Source organism: Callorhinus ursinus, unplaced genomic scaffold (genome assembly GCF_003265705.2).
Source record: "Callorhinus ursinus isolate GAN/ISIS: 27379988/994484 unplaced genomic scaffold, GSC_fseal_2.0 scaffold8, whole genome shotgun sequence".
Taxonomy (NCBI): domain Eukaryota; kingdom Metazoa; phylum Chordata; class Mammalia; order Carnivora; family Otariidae; genus Callorhinus; species Callorhinus ursinus.
In genome coordinates, this window is record NW_027397070.1 from 33,648,358 (window position 1) to 33,672,675 (window position 24,318).

Genomic DNA, 24,318 nt, shown 5'->3' on the forward strand with positions numbered 1-24,318 from the left:
AGGTGAATGATAATCTTAAGAGGACTTTTATGCAGAAGACCCAAAGGTGGTAGACCAGTGGGAGACCAGATCTGACAAGTACCTGTAGGTATATGTCATCACATACACCTCCTTCAAGCAAATCTTCCCAGTCACCCTGGTCAAACTTCTACTCTGATATCCACCAGTACATTGTGGGGAGCCACGAGAGAGAAATGCTGGTATGATTTTCGTATTTTAATTTATTCTCTATTTCCACGTGGTTCTAATATAGGGCTTGTAAATAATAGGAAGTTAGTAATGTTTACTGAATGAGTGAAAGAATAAATGTATACATGATGGACTTCCCTATCGATGGTTTAAATGACAGGCAAAAAAAGAGGTTGAGAGAAAATACATGTGAATTACATTCACTATTTCTCATCCCAGACATATGTCTCTAAGTGCTGCTTCCGCTTTTGCCTTTGACCAGAAGCAAAGAGATTGCCAAGGAAGATTCTTCTCTGGTACTCGCTTTGCCTTAAGAACCTTTACCAGTGGAATTATTCTGTAGAAACGTTCAGCTCTAGGCCGATATGTACAAAACCACTAAGGAAGTCAGGCTGTGGGCTCTGGGAGAGGCAGAGGTAGCAGCAACTAGTAATTGTCACTCTTCCTCCACTGAACTCTGAATTGCTTCACATCAAAGAAGACACTGTGCCAGGTAGTCAGCATTTAAACAATGATAAATAAAACACAATCCGTGCCCTCCTAGAGCTTACACTCTAGTGGGAACACAATCATTAATGAAAGAATACAGGATAGATCTGCAACTAAAACCCATGATAAAAGCTACAAAGAATATCAACCTACCAGAGGTTTCACATCGTTTTAAAAATTTTACTTTTTAGGGCCCTCATATTATTCTTGGCTTCCCTGGAGATTTAGACAGATTTAGCAGGTGACTTTGTTGAAGTCAGAGCAACTATTCAGCTAAGTTTCCAACAATCCAGCTAAGTTTTAAACTTCTCCACTTACCTACTGTCAACAGCAATTTAATACCTGCATTTACCTGCCTGGCAGTGGACAAGGTCATGTGCCTTTATGCTGATGCAGCAGCTAGAATGACTTTGCTTTTAAAAGCTGCAGGATCGTTGCTAAATGGCATGGGCACTTCTGACTAAATGAATGACTTGGCCCGCAGCAGAATTACTTTGGTCTTGAGATGGCTTTCTGCCCAAGTCACTCATCATTCCCAGGGCCAAGACATCACTTAAAAGGTCCGCAACATAACTTAATAAAATGACAAGTACTTTTACATTACAGGTCGTGTTGAGAAAGAAGAGAGGCAGCTTTAATTTTGTTTCAGTTCTTAAAGGAGAAAATTTCTTGCTAAATTAATTGTCTTTGTAGAGATACTAATTGGAAAATGCTATTCACTACAGCTACATGAGCTGGTCCTGGCTTTAGGGCTGGCAGGGCTGGTGACAAATCCATTAATCAATCAGCAACAAATTTCTGAATTTCTGGGAAGGTGTGGAGTCCATTGTGAGTCTCAGGGGTCCCAAATGCTGATTGAAGAAGCTGGAAGATCATATAACCTAGCTGTTTGAGGATCTAATCGGGATAAGAGTTGTTCCTCCATGATGGAGGAGTCTGTCACAAAGGAGAGATTTGGGTCAATAAAGATAAGCCATCAAGAAACAATTTTTCAGGATTTCCTATTCTTGGCTCCTACGACCTAAATCTAAGGAACATTAGTAAGAGTTTCCTAACCACCCTCAAGAGGCAAAAAACAGTAAAACACATGATCTAGAAAATTTTTAAATGGACTTTTCCATTCTGATAGCATGTGATTGCTGTTATCATTGTGAAGCAACCACTGGATACTCTGGAGTTTAGGTTAGGTTGGCTAATATTATCTATAGTGGTAGAGTCTCAACTTTTTGATCTACTTGCTCCTCAATGGAAGAACTCTCAGGAAAATAACATTTTGTTTTCATATGAATAAATGCTGTCAATTAATGAATGACAATCAGACTTTCCTTTCCTCTCACAAATACCTCCTCCTCTTTCAAGAATTGGCTCAACTATCACCTTGTCTTGGCACACATCATTAACCTCCCCGGGGTAATTACTGACCTCTCCTCTGTGTTCCTTGTTCACGTCTTTGTTATTGTACTCCTCACTGTTTACTCTGTTTATTTGTTTGGATGTCTTCCTCTCTATATAGACTAGTGATTTGCTTGAGACTACCATCTTATCTTGTTTGTCACTGAACTCTGACTATAGTTCATTACCAAGTACATGCTGAATAAATGTTTATGGAATTAAATATAAATGTGGAGAGAAGTTTCTAATAGCCAATCATAGGATTTAGACTCTCAGACCTTTCATCAATGATATGTAAAAAGCAAGTGATCATGCCTATAAATAATGCAAAAGTTGGCAGAGATAGCAAATGTATTGAGTGACAGGATCCTCTTAAATCTTGGCAGACTAGGAAAATGGAGTTAACCTAACAAGACTAAGTTTAGCAGAGATAAAACGCAAGGTCTAGTACTTCCTTCCAAAGTGCCAACCATAATAATGTGAGATATAAGAAATATAGCTTATTACTAAGCACATATAAACAAAATCTTAAGGATATGAGATGATGTAAACTCAACACAAGTCACCAATGTGAGGTAGCTGACAAACATGTAATGTGCCTATAGGTAGGATTGGTAGAAATTGGGTGTCCACGGTGAGGGAAACCAGGGTCTTGCTGTGGAATGCACTAACCAGCTCACACACTACTCAGAAAGATGTTCTTCTTGGGGCATAACACTCAGAAAAGGGATTTGGAGGGACTAGAAGGCACACAAAAGAGGTCAAAGTGTACATGGATTTGAAACCAATCTGTGTTGGTTGATAGCAATGGAAATTTAGACTCTGGACAACAAAAAATGCCAAGGTTAGTATGACAGTTATCTTTTTATTTTATGGCCCTACATGATACAATAGGATTAGTGGACACATTGCATTAATATATGAGAAAATTTCAGAAGTGACCAAGAATGGAAAGCCAGTTTGGAAGGCAGTGAGTTCTCTGTCACTGAGAATGTTCATAAGGTCTTTTGTAATGGTTCCTTCCAACCCAGAAATTCTCTGATTCTGAGCTCTTTGATCAGTCATGTTAAAAAAAAAAATTATCTCAACACTTGATCATTTCTAATATTATGTACCACTGGAAAGAATAAGTAGTCATAATAGCCTGCCATTTTATTAATAGATTAAATAGCTAATTTTTTGTGAGGCATTAAGAATCAAGCTAAAAAAAAATAATGTGACTGAGTAAGGCCTCTGTCTTTCTCTGGGAACGTTTGCTTCCCAGATAACCATAGGGTTACATTTTTAAAGTCTTTTGAAACTTTTAATTGTGACTAGAAGTCTGCATTTTATGTGTACAACTGGAGTTGTTGAGTAATATTTTAATCCATTTTGGTACAGTCAACATTCTTCTGGAGCAGATTCAAAAAAAAAAAGGAGTAAGTGGAAACCCATTTGAACCTGTTCCAGCTGGAAGTCTGTTGTCATCTATACCAGCAAAATAGATACTGCAGGAGATGTGTTTTTGGTGGCTGAAACCGCTACATTTTCCATTTCATTACATCTAATGTAAATGTGCCCTACATGTTTATTAGCCAAACTAGAACACCATTACTAAAAAATAGAGGTAGCATCTTTTCCTTAAGGGGACAGCAACACAAAACAAACCTTGCTCCAATATCACCTAATACTGAATAACCAACATATTTTTCTGCACTTAAATTTTTATGAAAAAGAAGCAAATGATATAAATAATTAATAAAGGCACAACTAGCGAGCTGATATTAAGAATTTAATGTGGGAAGTAGGGAAGGAGCAACTTTTAAATTATATCTCCCAGTCAGAGATTTAACTTCTAAGTCATGGAAATGAAGATGGACAAAAAGGTAGAAGTTCTGGAGTTCTGGGCCAAGTTCTGGGCCAGGTTCTGGGCCCAGTTCTTGACATTGGCTTTTACATATGACATTAACAGGTCACTTTCTTCCCTCATAAGAAAAGGATACTAAAATTTCAAGGAAGAGAAACAGAATATCAGAGAGATCAAAAGAAAACGTAAGGTCCAGGATTTGAACTCAGATCTCACTAACTCCAAAACTCATCCTCTGCAGTATTATTTGTATTTCTCAACGTCAAATAAAATGATTCTGATTCCTCTTCCATCTTACCACACAGAATCTCTGAGGGAGGAAAAGAAAAGAATCAGCATTTTCTGAGAACAAATTATGGTGACTGGCAAACGTTTTCTGTAAAGGGCCAGATAGTCAATATTTTCGGCTTTGTGGGCCATAGAGCGTCAGCTCTAACTACTCAACTCTGCCCTTGCAGCACAAATGCCAAAGACAATATATAAGCAAATGAGTGTGGCTGTGTTCCAATAAAACTGTATTTTAAAAAACAGGTGGTGGTATGATAGCATCAAAAAGAAAAAAGTAATTAGGAATAAATTTAATACAAGAAGTGTAAGACTTGTACAATGATAACTACAAAACATTATTGAAATAAATTAAATATGACCTAAATAAATGGAAAGATATGCCATGTTCATGGATTGGAAAACTTAATATTGTTAAGATGGCAATACTCTACAAACTATAGATTCACCGCAATCCCTAACAATGGATCTCTATCCAAGTCTAAGCAATCCCTATCAATTTCTGGTTTTCAGAAATTAACAAGTTGATTCTAAAATTCATATGGAAGTGCAAGGGACCCAGAATAGCCAAAACAACACTGAAAAAGAAGAACCAGTTTGGAGGACTTATACTTACAGATTTCACTTACTCCAGAGCTGCATTAATCAAAACAATGTGGTCTAGACATATAGATTAATGCAATAGAACTGAGAGTCTAGAAATAAATCCTCCCGTTTAGTCAATTGTTTTTTGAGCAGGATGACAAGATGCTCCAATGAGATGCTTTTTAACAAACGATTCCCGGACGCCCTTGGGTGGCTCAGTAGGTTAAGTGCCCCACTCTTGGTTTCGGCTTAGGTCATGATCTCAGGGTCATGAGATCAAGCCCTGTTGGGCTCCACGTTGATAGTGGAGACTGCTTAAGATTCTCTCTCTCTCTCCCTCTACCTACCCCCGCCCCTGGCTTGCACACACACTCTCTCTCTCTCTAAAAAAAAAAAAAAAAAAAAATTTCCAGGACAACTAGATACACACATACATATTAAAGAATGAAGTTGAACTCTTATCTCACACTAAATATAAATTAACTCAAAATGGACCAAAGACCTAAGTATAAGAGCTATACTATAAAACTTTTAGAAAAAAACATAGGCGTAAATCACTGTGATCTTAGATTAGGCAATATTTTCTTAAGCATGTTCCAAACACCCCACCTCTTAATACCAGTGTCTTTGGGGAGTGGATGTCAGCATCTGAATTTGGAGGACACAAATATTCGGACCATAGCAGGGGTCCAGCATAAGAATCCCTGAATTCTAATCCCTTTAGGAAGACCCTCAAAATAGTCAAATCTCTGTCAGCTTCAGAGATCTACTTAGAAGATTATTTAGCATTGCTCAGAAATCCCATCCAATATTTAACAACGTTCCCTCTCAGCAAACTACTCCTTATGTCTTTGTGAGGATGGAATGAAAGAGCAGTGAGTACAATATGGTCTGCCATCGGGAAAAGGAGAAACAGAAATAGTCAGAGCTTTGAAAATCTGCTGGCACCTAAAGAGTCAGCTTTCAGGTTCCAAAGGCAGGAAGGGAGTCACTGGAGTCTACACACTAGTCCTCGTTTGCACTGATGGGGTGTCCCTGCCATAGAATGAAGTGACGGCTAGGTTTTTCTTTTTTCAATTCAGCATTGTCCTGTGCAGAGAGTACAGAAGTGAAGGAATTTGGAGAAATAATCAAACTGCCAGCTACTGAGAGAGGGGAGAGAAGATAGAGAAATGTCAGTAAAAGCATCGGGGGGAGCCTTTGTTGGGCCTGGAGTTTGACTTGCTGCCGCCACCACTGATCTTCCCCAACACTCTGATCAGGAGGGAAATCCATCTCTCACAAAGACTGCATCAGAGAGCAGAGAAATAGCATCTTGATGCCAACGAAGCATACTGGATTGGGGGGAAAAGAGAAGTGGGTAATCAGAGGGCTGGGTCATCAACATAAACACTCAGCACAAAGCCATATTATGGCTTTAGTTAGCCCAACAGATAATTTCCTGGCTTTGAAAAGTGGTACTCAACTGGATAGAAATTTTATATACAGTAAGGGTAAGATAGTGGACTTAAATCTCTCCTCTATTCCCAGAAAAGCCACATTAAAAACACTCCAGAGTGTAGGAAATAAATAAGATATTTAACAGTCTCCTCCTATTCCCAAACTCAATTTTACTCTTGCTTTGGCGCAGCTATCCCTGGCTCCCAGGCACAGGGCAGGGGAAGACTGCATACTCAGGATGGAGGACAGCACCCCCCCTCCCCCAATCTGCAGCTACCCTGCAATCAGCCTCTACTGGATACCGTTAAATTGACATTTAACGGTACAGAGGACTAATGAATCTCTAAAATTATCCAGTAACTCCACATATGTTGTATAAACAGGAAAACAGGGAGATAACACATTCCTACCATTTGCTTCTCTCCCACTGGTGTGCTGTCACTATAACATCTGATACTGTTACTCCAGCTATTAAAACAACAATTCTCTTTATGTGGCTTATTTCCCAATAAGCCAAAACTAATATTCTCACCACTTTGGGACAATTCAACCTTCCTTCAAGAAAGGGATAGGAATCATTATTCTGCTAATACTTCTCTCTGCCCCAGATTTTTTAAGACATGGGAAAATAGGCACAGAAAGTCAGAACACTCATACAGCATCTCAGCCAATGCAGCATAAATCAGTAACACAGACAGGGCTAGGACAAATATAGCTTCATTGCTCCTATAACACTTTATTGAACTAATTTGTCTATATTCTTGTCCTACAAATGTCTGTGGGCATTATTCATCCTAGTTTCCTCAGCCACAGCCCAGTCACTCACATGCAGTAGGTGCCTAAGACTTGATTCTTAAATGAATGAATGAATGAATGAATGAATGAGCATGTGCCCAAGTGAGTGCAAGCACATAAAGAGAAATCAAAATGGATTGCTCACGGTTCTAATTTCCTTGGAATCTCCTTTGTTTCTAAGTACAGAAATATTAGTAGTTTCCATGGGGCTCAATGTTCAGCTCAAACTGACATTTACAGAGGGTAGGTAGAGAGAAGTGCACTGGACATTTTAACACTTCTCCCTTCTCTGAAATCCAACATGATTGCACTTAAGATTGGTAGCATTTTTATGAAAGTTAATTGCAACAGTACCTGGTATTTTTATTTAAATGTCCCATATACATTTATTCTCTCCTCTGGATGGGTTGAGGGTTGGTATGTTGGTATGATGGGTTGAGTATTTTGTGAAAAGCAACTCCTAGAGAGCAGGTTCTGACTTGAAATCCTCTGGTGCTCCCCCATGGAACCCAGCAAAGAACTAGACACACATAGAAGCTATAACCATGTGCTGAGTTAAAGAACTGTCAAACTGAGTCAAGTCCAAGGTCTACCCAGTTCCACAGCAATACCAGAAATGGACAGCTTCAAACAACAGACTTGTTTTTCAACAAGGCTTCCAGACTTGTGTAATGTTGCTGGTTAATGCTGAAAGATAACTAAGAAGGAGTATCTGTCTTGAACAAGAGCCTCAAGACACAGGGTTGGAAGACACATCTGTTGTCCTTGTTGGCAATCTCGATACATGAGAGATGTCCATTGCAATATTTTAATCCCATCATCCATCTTTAACCATCCTATTTAAAACAGCTTTGCCTGCTTTAGTTTTTAATGCATCGTGCTTACGGCCACATGTGTGTTTATTTGTGTGCTGTTAGTCTCCCCTGTAATGGAACTCCATGGAAGCAGGGTGTCTGCTTTATTCTCCACTCTCCCCACCACCCACCATGCCTGGGAAAGAGCCTGTCATGTAATAGGTGTTCCATAATTATTTATTTAGTGATGCTGCTGAATTTACAAATGTTCACTCATGAAGAATCAGGCTTTCAGATAAAGCAGAGAGGTCTAGGAACGTGTTAACTGCTTGACAAGTATCACACGCACGCATGTGCACATCCACTAAGCTGAAGGAGGAGTTTTCAGAAAATGGACACCTAGAGCCAAGGGAATATATTTTTCTGACAAAAGCCTCATCCAGTGACCAGTAGGAAGAAACAGGGCCAATCAGTATAAAAGATTTGGAAAGAGACTTGCTGCGTCCTACTAAGGCTAAAAAAGAAAGTGGCAGTGGGGGGTGGGGGGGGAATTGCTGCAAATAAGCCAGATGGGGTAGAAATCCATGGAACTTACAGCAGATGGCACTAAAATATTAAACTAACATTTCCTTATGCTCCAAGCTGAGCTCTATGTTAATGCTGATTAGGAGAGTCGGTCTATTTTAAAACATTCAAATGAAAAACGAATCCTGTACTGTTAAATCACTCTGCTAAAAACAACTCCAAGCATTAGCATCTAATGTGCTTTCACACAAGCGATATGTTAATATTATTCAGGCAAGGTTACGTCTAACAAAACCACCCAGAATAAGAGAGAGAAAAAAAGCCCAGTCTCATGAATCTGTTCAAAAACAAGCTCAGCGTGGTAAAGCCGATGAAAATCGGCTTCTCTGATCTCCATAGCAACAGCTGCAACCCTCAGACCGACACTCCAGAAACCAGATTTGTTTTTCTCTTTTCCAAGTACCTTTGCATGATATTTTTCGATAATGTTGAAATACAACTGACATTGCATAAGGGGTAAACACGCTGCCTGTTCCAATTGCTTCAGTATTAGGGTGGCTTGTCATTTTCTCATTAACCCACAATGTGAAACCACTGTCGTAGTGTAGCACCTGGCTCTCCGGGGGAATACCCCAGAAAAATACTGTCAACTGAAAGTCAGGCTTAATAATATTTATAGGCTGGCATGAGCTATCCAGTTGGAGAAGAAGATATTGTCAAGATTTATAAACTATGCAAAGTAATAAGCACACTATCTGCTTTGCAAATATTATTTAAGGCTTCCACCTAAAAAGAAGCCATAGAACATTTGTTTTCTCACTGAATTTGAGGTATGGAGTCCATCCAATCCCAGTCAGCTCAGCAAGTCAGAAAAAGAATTAAAAATAGAACCATGTAAACAGGGGTGCACTGAAGAACTCTTTCAACTATTCTGTATGGTTGAAAATTTTTATAACAAGATATTGGGAAAAAAGGAAATATATCTGATCATCATATAATACATAAATCAAAGGAACTTTCCATTGTTCCATGTTCTTATTACAGGCAATGTAGTGGAAAAATAAAAGCTGAGAGATATTTGCTCATTGGCTAATTAAAAGTGACCCACTGAAGGGGTGCCTGGCGGGCTCAGTTGGTAGATTGTGGGACTCTTTATTTTTTTATTATTATTTTTTAAAGATTTTATTTATTTATTTGACAGAGACAGACACAGTGAGGGAGGGAACACAAGCAGGGGGAGAGGGAGAGGGAGAAGCAGACTCCCCGCTGAGCAGGGAGCCCGATGCGGGGCTCGATCCCAGGACCCCGGGATCATGACCTGAGCCGAAGGCAGATGCTTAACGACTGAGCCACCCAGGCGCCCCGAGTGTGGGACTCTTGATCTCGGGATTGTGGATGTGAGCCCCACACTGGGCGTAGAGATTACTTCAAAATATAAAAAAATAAAATCTTAAAAAAAAGTGACCAACTGAAAAAAAATGGAGGATTGAGAGAATTTGAATATGAATATTAAAGGGACGTATTTGTTTTATTAGATGTAATAATGGTCCCATAGTCACATAAGTAAATATTCCTATTTTTAGAGATGTACACTAAAGCATTTAGGGGTAAAATATCTTGATGGCTGTGACTTAATTTTAAAATGCTCCCCTCAAGAGTATATATAAAACAAACTGAAGAAATGGTAATGATGGATAAATTCTGTTGATTTATATGTGGGAGTTCGTTACAGTATTTTCTCCAATCTGTATGTAACTTTCTATAATAATCTATTTTAAATATCTTTTAAAAAAGAACCATGAGTACTCATTTTCAAATCATAGGTAAGAGTTAAGTGTTTGAAGAGTCGACCATAACCTTGTCTTCTTTAAAGGATAATTAAAATCATACTAGTTTATGGATGACAAGTTTTTGTCAGTGCCTATGAAATATCCTGTATGGACTTTTGCATTAATTGATGCATAATTATTTTTGAAAGAATGAAAATGGTGGAGGGGTGCCTTGGGTGGCTCAGTCGGTTGACTGTCCGACTCTTGGTTTTGGCTCAGGTCATGATCTCAGGGTTGTGGGATCGAGCCCCGCATCAGGCTCCACTCAGTGCGGAGCTGGCTTCAGATTCTCTCCCTCTGCCCGCGCACACCCCCTTCCCTGCTCATGTGTGTGAACGCTCTCCCTATCCAAAATAAATAAATCTTTTTTAAAACAGTGGAAAAGGAAGATGAAGCAAAATGCACTACACAGGCAAGGTATTACAAGAAACCTTCATAGGTGGAGATAGAAATTCTGCATAAATCCTGCCCCCTTCCCAGTGCCAGTCCACCTGCCTGTAAGGGACTGCATAGACGAGACTGCCCTGAATTGCAAGCACACCAAAACTTACTTCCCACTTGGTATTACTGAAACCATATAACAAAAATGGAAGAGCTTTTTGAGAGAAATGGCAGTCATCTGAATCATTTGATGTAAGAAACTAATCCTCAAGGGCATGTTTAGCCATTTTAAAGAGGTTATTCCATGTTTATCATTGTGAGAATCTAGCTAAACCTCTTCCCCAAACATTATTTCAAATATTCCTAAAGAATCTGATTGTTCAGAAGGTAGCTTTCCATAAAAATACGTCATAGGGCTGAACCTCCTTTGTGTGTAGAGTTACACTTTGGGAAATGGGAAAGAAGAATGTGCAATTCTAAGCTTGCCATGAATTCAGTCCCTTTTAAAGGAAAGTAACCGTAATGGTTCTGTGATAGCTGCTGGTCATTCTTCTGTGTTGGGAGAAAGCCATCCTGCTTGCCTGAGACCAGTGTTGGGGGCTTGAGCTAAATGCGGATGAGAGGCAATAACGTCGCTGTGACAGGTGAGCATCGATGGTAATGAAGCAGCCCACTCGGATCCTCCCCAGCCTGGGGAGCAGTAATGCTCAGTGCGCAGAAGGAAGATGGGCTGCTGATGGAGCTCAGGTGCCACAAAGACTTGCCAGGCTGCCAGCCTCTAAGGCCAGGGGGCTGATCCACCGAGGAGAGCCCACCCCTGCTGCCTCACATTTCCCGTAGCCTTGGCAACTGCCATTACTGACTCTAATCTGGGTGCACAGCCTGATCTAGCACAGAAAACACAATCCAACCATACATGATAGTAACTGCTGCCATTTACACCGTATGCCAGGTCTTCTACTAACCTAAGCCCCTTAAAACAGTATTTAATGAATTCAACTTAAATCTCCTTACTATTCTAAGGACTAGGAATTACTATTTTACAGATGAGGCTTGGGAAATTTTAGGCCAGCAATTGGGGGACTGGGGTTCAAATCTGTATCTGTCTATTCCAGAGCTCATGCTTTAGTCACTACGTAATACTGCCTGTCTCCATATCAACCTTAATAACAAGCCTTGTTTTAAATTGGGTTCTGCTGTGTCCAAAATAACAAGAAGCATTCACTGCAGAAAGTTTTCCCATTTTATAGGGGTTATAAAGTTTCAATAGACCGGACTTGTACCAATTCCATAGGCTCAGCAAACAAAGGCTGAACACAGGCCCACAGTGATGGCATCTTCTGCTTTGTCAACTCAAATCTATTATTGGCTATGTCAGCTGAACCTCAGAAAAGCATTTTTCTCTGCTGACTCCATTGGCCCTTTCCTGGGATGATCACTCCAGGAGTGCACAGCCAAGAGGTAAATGCTCTTCATGAGTAACAGTAGGGGATCCACACACAATATTCTCTTTTTAATTGGCCTATTATTCTTTAAACTTTCACTGGACTCAGTAACATTTAAATGAGCTCCTGGGAAAGAGCAGTTATAAAGCACCCTGACATACAACAAAATTCCATAATACACTTCAGTGTCTTTACCTACGTGTCTGGGGTCACTATTCATTTATTCATCAAATGTTTATTGTGTCCCTGCTACTTGCCAGGCACCACTGTAGGCCCTGGAGACAGCAACAAATCAAGGTGTGTGATGTTAAAGAACTTCAAATCTATGCGGAAGAGACAAGCAATAAGCAAATAAACAAATGCACATATAATATAGGGGGTAATGATAACAGCTATGGAATTCTAAAACAAGAGATAATTGTGCAAGAAGTCTGCAATAAGTACTTAATGCTCACTGAATTTCTAGTGTGCCCCATGCTTCGGCAGACAGTCATGTTACTAATTCTGGCCAATGGGCCATAAGCAAAAGTGGCATGTGTCATTTCTAGGAGGAGGCTTTGGAGAACTAGCATGCCCCTCGAGCTTTCTCTTCTCCTGGCATGACAACCGGGGAAACCATATGTTGATATTCAGTGGCACAGGTGAGAAGGAGCTTGGATGCCTTTGTAACTGGACAAAAAAGAACCCCCGCCAACTAGCATCAGATTCTGTATAAGCCAGAAATAAATATTTGTTGAGCTAAGCCGTTGAGATTTGGGGGTTTGTTACTCCAGCGTGGGCTGACTGACAGAGTCAAAAAACTACAAAATGCCAGAGCCTGGGTAGAAGACAAATGGGACTAAAGATTCAGAGAACTGAATACCACAGTTGGGGTTAACTCAATGGCTGCAAACCTTGCACAGACATTTTATAGATCACCCTAGGGGAGTCTAAACGATTCTGATGTAGGGACATCACACCCAAAGATTGTACTCTGGGATATTTAGGGTGGAGCCTAAGCATATATATTTTAGGTAAAAAACCAATACTCAACAGAAGAAGATAAATTGGGCCAGCTGGCTTTAGGAAGCCTTCCCAGAAGCAACCTGTCCCACAATATGCTTGGGAAGGAGCTTATTAGTGAGATCAAGCCAACTTCCTATAAATCACTGGAAAGCAGGCACTCAAACTCTGACATATTAAGAAAACCTATAAACTTATTAATTGAAACTTTATGAAAGAAGATGTTGCAGAAAGAATTCCTGCATTAAATCAGTAACTGGGCTAGATTCTTCCAAAGTCCCTTCTCATTGTATAATTACTATTAATATAAATACTTAAATAGTAATAAAACGAGAGCATAATTACTTAACCTAAATGTTCTCAATTAATCCTCACAAGAATCCCATATACAGGTACTATTCTGCCCTTTGAACAGATGAAAAAACTGAAGTGCTGACAGGTTAACTTGCCCAGAATTACACAGCTAGTAGTAAGTGGTAGAGCTAGGATCCAAACCCAGCTGGCCCCTGAGTCCTTGTCCCAGTGAAGAGAAGGGTATACGATCAACATCATACCAAATCCAAAGAAGGGGAATCTAGACAAGGGGTCACCAGAGAAGGAAGGACCTCGGGCATGGCTCAGGGATTCTGCTCTGATTCTAGCTGAGGATCCCTGTCCTTAGAGAACAGTTCACAGGTCACAAAAGTGAGCTGGAAATTTCCAAAGAAGCATCCAGTCTCCCTGTTCTAATTCTGTATCAGGCAACAATGAACTGATGATCCCCACACTAGGATGGCATTCCCCTGGTACCTGTCCAGTGTAAGTTTAGAAAGGGCATTCTGGTTTAAACCAGATTCTAATATGTTTGTGTCTCAGAACACATACTGCTGAGAATGGAGTCTTAGACTGAGGAAACTTACTCCCTAAAATTGTGGACTAGTCTTACCCTAAGGTGGCTCATTCTGGAGATCTGTTGCATAGGAGGAATCACACACTATCTCACTAACACATGAAATAGAATTGGTTTATCAAATTACACCTGTATGGTACACCCTAAGAATAAAGGAAGCATGAAGGACTCCAAGGACCCAGGACACAGGGAATGCATGTTTGAAAGGGAAGCCAGGAGAGCTCAGGAGCACTGGGAGCCTCAAGTAGCTGAGGGAGAGTGTTGAGAGATAAAAGAATGGTGGGAGGCAGGGGACCTCAAGATCCTGTGCCTATTTCCCAATTTTGCCTGGGGGTAGCCCTAGAAAGAGGGCTCTAGTTCTCTCAGCAGTTTATCTCACAAAAACTTCATATGCTTTTGCTCTGGTAAACCTGATAGTCACAAGGGCTACTTCTTGCTTTGTACAACTCCAGAGGGCACCAGCTACTCACCTTGTGGTTATTAAAGATCTGTTTGTTTTTTATGATAATATTTCACTAAGTAGCAATACAATGTCTTGAGGACAGGATTGTTTTTTTCTAATAGGTTCAGAATTATGCAGCAGTAATTTCAGCAGTAGGACTAATTAGCATCAGCAAAGGAGAGTGCAAAGTAAAAAGGTATGGAGGAGAAGCAAGACATAAAATCGTGCAACTGTGGGACATATGTTCCAACATTCTAACAACAGGTCTTTCCCAACCTCATGTTACATCATGGGTTGGCATATTAGTCAGGATGAGGCTAGCTATAGTAACAACCCCAAAATTTCAGTGGCTTCACATGGGAGAAATTTATTTTGAGCTAACTTAATAGATCAGTGTGGTGTTGGGACCTAGGTTCTTTTCCCTTTGTCATCTCCTAGATGTAAAACCTTTAAGGAGAACGAGACACAACTCTGTCTTCAACATTGCCCCAGATGTGACCCACTTCACTTCCATTCACATTCCATTGAAAGAATTAGGCCATCTAGCCTCACCTAGATGCAAGGAGGTCTGCGAAATGTGGTGCTGAACTGAGCAGCCACTTCCCAGAAATGACTCTATATTATGGAAGAGAAAGTATTAACTTGGTGGAAAGTTACCCGGCTTTACCTGTTACAAAATAGGCATCATATAAATTATAAGAACAAACATTATATACAGCTGGAAAGATAAAACTAACAATTCAAGTAAATGATCTGTATCTCATCCGAGAGGCTTATGAGTCCAGATACAACAGATTAACAGTAAGGTTGAATTCCGAAACGGCTCTCTTCACTAGGACTTTGCCCTCAGCCTCTAGGGTTTGGCTCAGGGACTTCTCAAGCAAGGAGTCCTCTTGTGTTTTTAGCACACTAATGCGACCTGAGGGAAAGGTGTGGTATCCACAGGAACAAGAATGGAAATCATGAGAGGCTTTAGAAATCAAAGTCAAAGCCAAGACTTTTGGCTTTGGAATTAGAGCACATCTTTGCAGAATATATAAAATCTACCCCAAATTTCAAGATTCTGTCAGAGGAATAAAAGAGGGCCTAAAAATGTGGACCCCAACAAAGGGAAAAGAAAGAAAATAAAAGGGACAAATTGACAATGAGGCTATTTTACCTGTATCAAAATTATCTAGAATCAAATTACTTGTGACTTTTTTTTTTTTATTTCCAACATTGGAGAGAACTATGACTTTATACAAAACTGATTCACCATCAGTTGACTAACCTAAAATTAAAGAAAAATTAAATCCTTTCCAGGTAACTGGACTAAATTTCCAGCTGACTGACAATGCTAACACTTGATCTAGCTACACATAGTGTGTACTATTCTGAAAGTCCTATTTATGTCCATATACACTAATGATAGTAAATCTTACATCTTCAAATTCTAGAGTAACTTGACATAGAAAAGTTTTAGATTTTCTTATAAACAAGTCAACTACTTGGAAATCAGTTTAGTTGGAAAAGGGCTCCGGATGAGTCAGATCTTATTTCAGATCCTGGTTCTTCTAACCCTGAAATATCACCTGGAACAATTACCTATACATCAATCTTGGACTTCCATTTAAAACGAGGGCATGGATCCAAAAACTCCTATTAGTGGGAAACTATGGTTCACAAATTCTACACGGTATTATATTTTATGGTTTGGTACAGGCTAAATGGTATAACTTGAAATTAATTCTGGTAAAAACTAAGCTACCCATTGGGGAGTATCTTTTGAAACTCTGTCCTCGTGCTTGTTCCAAGGAAAATACGGATGATGATTTAACTGATCAATCACCACATAAATGGTCCAGCCATTTAGCCAGCCAGTGGACACTGTAAAATCATTCAAAGACATATTTTCTTACTTCATAACCCAAGAGATCTGTACATGTCAAAGCTGGTGGTTTGAGATGAGGTTAGAAAGTAAAGGTTGGATATTTTCATCACAACCACTGGATGGCAACAGACATTAACACTGAGTTGAGATAATCAATACGAAAACCACTCTTCTGCTTTACTTGATTTCCTCTGCACTTTTAGATGTAGAATCAAATCTCCATGAGGCATTAGGGGGAGGTTAAAAAAAAAAGGGGGAGTTTGGAAGTAAAAGAATTAGTTTGGGGATACATCATCTGCTTTTGCCAGTGATTTGTGTGTAGAAAAATCCCCCATGATTTCAGCGTTCAGCTAAGAGTTGTAAGAAAATGAGGTAACCTCCAGAAGGGAAGATGTAAGCCAGAATGCTGCGTTTACCATAATCTGCAGCTTTCAACTGAATTATTTATTAGTGGCAGTGAAATCTTTATCGTGTGTAAGATCAAGCTTGTAACTCCTCATTTGTGCCTGGTACAACCTGTGCCTGGGGCTCAACCCCACCCTCAGGCCCTTTCTCTCTCCTATGATTTTTCCAAGCTATAAACAGAGACCACCTGGAGGACTCTTTTGACTCAGGAGGCCCTAAACTACTGGGAATGGGAATGCTTAGCTATCTGTGTTCCCACCATGTCCTTCTGGGGTCTTTGTTCTGGAGGCTTTGTGAGGTGGCGAGATGTTAGGGACATCCTCCAGAGTGGGCTGCCAAGACTCACATTATCGCCCCTCTACTTCTCTCCCATGAGGAGGTGGAAGTCTCAGAGTTAACAGTATAAATTTCACTGTAAAGCCCTCATATAAACCATTTTAACTAATATCTGAGCCCAAACAGAAAAGCCAACTTCCAGGGACAGAAAAGAAAAGAAAAAAAAAGAAAAGAAAAGAGAGGGGAGGGGAGAGAGGAGGAGACAGGGGGAGGGGAGGGGAGGGGAGAGGAGAAGGGTGGGGAGGGGTGGGGAGGGGAGGGGAGGAGAAGTTGGGCACTACAGGAAAAAACTGCCAAAGATTACTCTGAGTATTCTGAAAATTCAGCCTCAGCACAGTCCCTCAAACAATGATTCTCAAATTCTGGTGTGCCTAGGGTTCCCTGGGACCTACTTAATGAAGCAGATTCCTCAGCCCCTCCCTAGGAGATTGTGGGATGAACCTAGAAATTTGTATTCTAACAAGCAGCTTCTGATACAAATGGTCCAACAACAACTCTTTGAGGAACACTGTCGAGAAAAACCCAACAGTTTCACTGAGCACCTCATCCTCTCTCCCTACCAACTGACCCAAATCTCCACAAGAACAGACAATTCCTGGATCAATACTTCACCTGGCAGAAGAGGACTACTGCCTCAGGCCTAGGTCATTTCAAACCTAGAAGGAGCAAGACAGAAGTAGTGTTGACTCCGAAAGCCCCGAGCAATCACAGATAGACCATGGTCAGCTGTAGCCTTGAGATGAAGGAACCAAACCCAGTGGTGTGCTTGTCCCTACTTCAGACCCCAATTTGAGTGTTTGCCTTAAAGCCACCTTTTTCTCTGACCTTAACCTCTGCTCTCTGGCAGGCTGCTATCTTTTCTTTGCCTGTTAATATAATTTTTATCCATATTTGGGACTGTACTTCAGGCTTTCTGAGGTTTTTTTATAAGTTCCTAGCCCTAGCCAAACTTGCACCTAATTCTATTTACATAAGTGACTTGCTTGTCCACCATCCCTGCTCCCCGCCCCCCCCTTACTACATGCCTTATTTAACCTCCACAGGTACCATATTTGACCCTCATTCCAGCTCCAGTCTCAGCCACCCAAACATCACGGTCATCTAAACACACTGATGATCATTAGACCCCCAGCAGCTTGGCCATGGAAACATACTAGATACAGAGGTCAAACTGTGAGAGAGTATTTCAGTGCTGTCATCACTCAAATGGATGGTTTTCTTTTTTTTTTTTAAGATTTTATTTATTTGTCAGAGAGAGAGAGAGAGCACATGCAGGGGGAGAGGGAGAAGCAGGCTTCCCACTGAGCAGGGAGCCCGATGTGGGGCTCGATCCCAGGACCCTGGGATCATGACCTGAGCCGAAGGCAGACGCTTAACAACTGAGCCACCCAGGCGTCCCTCAAATGGATGGTTTTCTTACAGTAGACACAAAAAAGGGTTAAATGACTCATGAAACAGGACTAAGTTTAGGGTTATTTTTTCCCCATTGTAAATGTTTTTGCATCTACTTGTAATCATTATGGTGACTGAAAACTAAAAGATAACTTGAGAGATGTTGGGAATCAAGTCACCCCAACCACCCATCCAATGCCTCAGTGAGTCCTGTGAAGTCAGTCTGCAAAGCTCCATCCATTCCTCTCCAAGCGCATGGCTACCACCCTGTCCCGGTCACTGTCATCCCATACCCGCACTACGGCCATAGCTTCCTCATCAGTCTTCCTGCTTCCGCACTTGTCCTCCTCCAACCCCCTCCCGGACAGCAGCCAATGTGACCTTAAAAAAATGGAGAGCAGGTCATGTTACTTCTTAGTTTAAAACTCTTTTGGTGGCTTCTCACAATGGTTGGTATAATGACCAAACTCTGCACCCTGGGCTGGGTATGAAAGGGCACTGCCAACCTTCCAATCCCATTTCTTGCCACTGTCACCTTGGCCTACCACACTCCAGCTATGAAGACCTTTTCTTTTTTTTTTTTTCAGTTTCTAGAATGACTCCAGAACTTTCCTCCCTCTGGCCTTTGTATTTTCTATTGTTTGGAATTTTCTTTAATCATCTCTTGCCATAGTTGGCCACACAGTTTCCTCCTTCTCCGACCTTTCTACCTAAAAGTGACTACCACCCTACCACCAGGTACTCTCTCACTCTCACACATCACTCTACTGATTTCCTTTTTAACTGAAACCTCCCCATCTCCACCAAAGTAAGCCCCATGAGGGGTGGATTCATGTCGGTCTTGGTCACCATTATACTAATAGCATCAGGCATGTAGTATACCTTACTGGTTGAGTCAAAAGAAGGATGAATGAATCGGTAAGGTCTTGCTCTTGCCAGGCTGGCATAACATTAGGTAAAATTTATTTCATTCTGTATTAGAGTGTTCTGTGGGATTGCAAAGATAGAATCCAGAAGTACGGAGACTGTATCTGTGAGTATCTCACCCAGACTTTAGTGGAAGGTGAAGTTAGCATTTAAAAGGGATCGAGAATCATCTGGAGTCAGTCTTGGCTCTGAGAATTAGAAGTATGTGAATTATATCCTCCAAGCTGCATGATTATATCAGCAAGAAAGGATGATTTATGTGAGGGGTAAAGGGGCTAGATAGTGAATCAGGATCACCATCTATGAGTGTCATTATTTCTTAGAGGCACCATGATGTTTGCCATCTGTGAACTCTATCTCTACAGGCAAGTTCAAGGTTGAATTGAATCCATCTTAGGAGCTAATTTATGCCCCATTCTGTGCCCAGGCAAAATTTACTAGGGAGTTGGGGTTTACCATGTCCCAAAAAATGACCTTGAAATATTACAGAGGTATAATAACCACTTCAGAGCTATACACACACCCTGTTGAAATATCAAGAATATCTGTCCCTAGAAATAATAAGCTCTGGGGCCACCCAGATTTAGAGCAATTCTATCCAAGCCTGAGAAGAAAACCTCCCCCGTGTTTTAAAGTCGCCATTTAAAAAACATAGGTCACTTTTCTGTCCTTCTTTCTTGCTGCTTGCTGTGCCGGCTGCGCGTTCCCCTGCGCGCCCCCGTAGCCATGCCTCGCAAAATCGAGGAAATCAAGGACTTTTTGCTCGCAGACGGGCGAAAGGATGCCAAATCCGTCAAGATCAAGAAAAATAAGGATAATGTGAACTCTAAAGGTCGGTGCAGCAGATACCTTTACACCTTGGTCATCACGGACAAGGAGAAGGTAGAGAAACTGAAGCAGTCCCTGCTCCCAGGTTCGGCAGTGACGGAGCTGAAGTGAACCTGGCCCACTGATCTGAACTGTATTAAAGTTTTAAAAATTAAAAAAACAAACAAACAAACAAAAAAACACATAGGTCAATGAGCAATCTGGGACAATGCTAACCTTGTGACTACTTCAGAAGGAAAAGCCAGAGAGGTGAGCTGCTTCCCAGCAGCCTCATTTGGAATGCCTAGGCCGGGACAGCGCCTTCTACGGATGGGCAAAGTCTCACAAAAGCAGCTTAACTGTTTTGAATAGTATAAGATGGAAGGCTCAGTGTCTCCATCTAAGTAGTACATTGCATACGTCCTCAGAGAAGCCGAGCTTTATCCAGCAGTTACTGGTCCATCTTGTTGAAAACTGGCTCGGGGGCGGCAGCTACAAGGGAAGGGGCCTAAGTCCTCAGGCTGGTTCTGAGATCTGCGCTGTGAAAGATAGAGACTTTCCAAGAATCTTTACAGACTGATTTATGAATTTGGTCTCGTGAAACAAATAAACATAGGACTAGAAGCGGATGACTTGTTTTTAGAATTACAGTAAGGAAAGTAAATGGGTCACACTTATTTTGGTTCCTTCAAATATTTTAGGACAGGAGCGATATCTGGCATAATAATGAGAAGCAATAATAAACACCATAAATGTTAGGTCTGTTTAGAAGACCTCCATCTGGTAGCCTTCCAGCAAATCATGCCCCCAAGGAGGAGATCAGCTTTTCCCTGCCACGAGGGGCTGAGCTTGGCAAGCTCAGGCTGCTGCAGCCGGTGATCACAAAGGGAAGGTACAGAGGCCTGCTTCCCAGGGCACAGGAAGGGATGGAAACAGCTAAATGCCCCCTCAGTCTCTCCAATTAAAAAACAACATATGCCTCAGGCATGCTCACCAAGGTGGTTTTTTACTACAGGTCTGGGCTGCCAGCTCATCTGCTTACAACCCAAATTCTCTTCAGCATGCTTACTGAAAGCACAGGTTTGTGCCCTGATGCATTCTGATTCTGCAGTCCTGGCGCAGGAGCAGAGTGGGGACCTGCATTTTTCATCAGTACTCCAGGAGGTTCTGAGGAACCTGGTGCTCGGGCAATACTTTGGGGACCACTGGCTTGAACCAACATTCCTCAGACGGGTGTCACTGGATGCGTGCTTGAGAGGGCCACAAAGAGAATTTTCACATTTTGTATTTTTATTTTAATAATCTTTCAAATGTTAAGAACATTCTGGGGGCACCTAGGTGGCGCAGTTGGTTAAGTGTCTGCCTTCGGCTCAGGTCATGATCCCGGGGTCCTGGGATTGAGTCCCAGATGGGGCTCCCTGCTCAGTGGGGGGGGGTCTACTGCTCCCTCTCCCTCTGCCCACCCCCCAACCGTGCCTGTGTTCTCTCTTTCTCAAATAAAAAAAAAAAAAAATCTTAAAAAGAAAACCACTCTGGATCATTTAGATGATAATTTTATAACCAAACATTGCCACAAGACTTCCACTAAGTGTTTACATTCATGTTGTACTTTTAACCGTGTCTCAGGCTAGTGAGTTTTTATTTAGATCCAGAACTTATTTGAATGTTTAAGCCAAAGTGAGGCCCAAATGATACCCCGTCATTAGCTCAGGAAGGGCACAAAGGAAGGAAAGGAGCAGATTTTGACAAATAACATCAACAGATTGCATTTGGAGGGTCTACAGGATGTCCAGTCAACAGTGGGGAAATGGGCTTGTAGCTCAGGAGAAGAATTCTCCAAAGCCAGAGATCTGGGATGTGCTACCCATAAGGCAGTGGCTGAAAACCTGTGCGGGTGACAGCAAGGAAATGAGGGACAAAGAAAGACAGAGACAGAACTCAGAGGCAGAGGAACTGGAAGAAAGGTAGCAAAAATTAGATGAGGAAAGAGGTCAGAGAGTAAGGGCTGGAGCAGGGAGGGGAAACACCAGGGAAATAAGGGAGGAAAAAGTTCTAAGAAGAGAACAGTGTTCATGTGAGTGGGTATTGTCCCTGATTTTACTGTCACAGGAAGCAAGTTACAAAGCAGTGTGTCCAGTGTGATATCACTTGTGTGGTTACAACTTATATATGCCTGAATACTTGAAGAAAATTTCTGAAAGGCATCAGAACAACAAAACCACAACAAAAGCCTGTGAATATCTCCGAGAATTAGATCAGGAGGGCAGAGTAGGGGAAATGTCACTTTTATTTGGCACCATTTCGTTCAGTTTATATTTATTACTATGAACGTACACTAGCTTCTCACTAATGTTTTAAGGACTGGCGAGCACTATGATCTTAAATTACCAGAGGGGATGAGAAGGATGAGACTTGAGGGGCGCCTGGGTGGCTCAGTCGTTGGGCGTCTGCCTTCGGCTCGGGTCATGATCCCAGGGTCCTGGGATCGAGCCCCGCATCGGGCTCCCTGCTCTGCGGGGAGCCTGCTTCTCCCTCTCCCTCTCCCACTGCTTGTGTTCCCTCTCTCACTGTGTCTCTCTCTGTCAAACAAATAAATAAAATCTTAAGAAAAAAAAGAAGAAAGATGAGACTCAAAAGAGGCCGTGACCTTTATCAGGATGGTTATAGGTAGGAATGTGAAAGCTGGCTGCCATAGTCTAAAACACTGCTTCTCAGGCTTTGCCAGATACAGGAATCACTAGGGGATCTTGTTAGAATGCAGATTCTGACTCCATAGGTCCGGGATGGAGTGAGATTTCTAATGCGCTCCCACATATGACCCACGTGGCTGGTCCAAGCACCGTACTTTTGAGTTGCAAGGTAAAGAAATCAGAATGCAGGGAGTGGATGTGAGCCTAAGAGACCACTCTTTCCCAAAAAGTGTTCCCTAGAAGAGGAACCCTGAGGAACACACCAATAAAAAAAATTCTGCAATTAAACAGGTTTGGTGAATTCCACACAGCCATCCTGATGAGTCACACTGGGTGTCAGTGTTTTATTGAGATTCTCTCGCTTGGCTTTTCACTCGGATGTCCCTGACAGTCAGGGCTAACCTTGCAGCACTGAGAACTTCTCTATGTTCTCAGGGTCTGATGCTCCTAACAGGCCTTCCTGGAGGGTGTGGGGGAGCAGAATGACAGGGTAGCGAGAGTTCAGGAGTACACATAGGAGGGAAACTGGAAAATGACAAACTGCATTTTGTCTCCAGTGCAACAGCACCAGAAGCCTGTGAAAAGCGAAAAAGCTCCAAAAATAGACCTTAGGAGGCCATGTGTCCCAGGAAACCCTGGAGTTCCTTGACAGCCCATATCTGATGCCATCAGATATTTGCCAGACCTTATTCTAAATATTTCTGGACCTTTCTGCAACTTAGCTCAGCAACAGCCGCACAGCTCCAAAGCCAGAGACAATAAGCATACTGTGAATACTTGAACTTGAATGCATTTATACTGCCAGAGGCTTCAGTGGGCAAGAGCAGGCGACCACAGAAGCTGACCTGCCCCCACTGCCGACAGAGCCCTGCTTGACCGGAGCACGATCCTACCGTCCACTGACAGTGATTAAGAACAGCCTGGGGGAGGCTGTGCGGCACTGATCCTCCCACCTGCTGAGATGGAGCAGGTGAGACCAGGGGGAACATCGGAGCTCCAACAATATGCTGGCAGCACTGAGTCATCCTCCCAAGACCTCTGGTGCTTGGCTGCCCCAGCACAGCCTTTCAGACTCTCTCTACAGAGAATGCAGCTGAGCAGTCAGTTCTGGCGGGAGGCTGGAATTCAAAGGACCCCTCAGGGCAGAGAGCAGAGGTTATTCACCTTGGCAGGCCTGACTCGTTTGAAAAGACTGCCACTCTCTACTCTCTCATGCCTAAACTTGGCAGCAGAGGGTCCAAGCCATATGGGACAACTCATACAGAGAGGAGAACGGCACCGGGATCGGCCGGAAAGGATGCTCGGAAGCCTTTGCGTTCGCAGCTGTGGTTTTCCTTGGCCTTCGCCCTGCATCAGACGTCTGGTCACTCTTTTCAGTCCCAGCTGCCACACTTGTCTCTCAGATTTACTAGGGAGAGAAATGGGCCTGCACAATTTTCTCCTTATTAGCCTTCCGATGTATTTGCTTCTGAGAATAAACATATTTGAACAGCACTGCACACAGGGTGACTCTTTCAGGGACATTATTTGGGGGATAAGATGGAAACACGTCCATTCAAGTAC

The 24,318-nt window shown here is 41.9% G+C and overlaps 1 protein-coding gene and 1 pseudogene across 2 annotated transcripts in view; one reads left to right on the forward strand and one right to left on the reverse strand.

Moving 5' to 3' along the window:
- The window catches only part of RTN1 (reticulon 1), a 215,647-nt gene that overhangs the window by 60,229 nt on the left and 131,100 nt on the right, over nt 1–24,318 (reverse strand). The window lies entirely within an intron of this gene.
- Nucleotides 19,938–20,233, forward strand: LOC112822763 (large ribosomal subunit protein eL38 pseudogene; annotated as a pseudogene).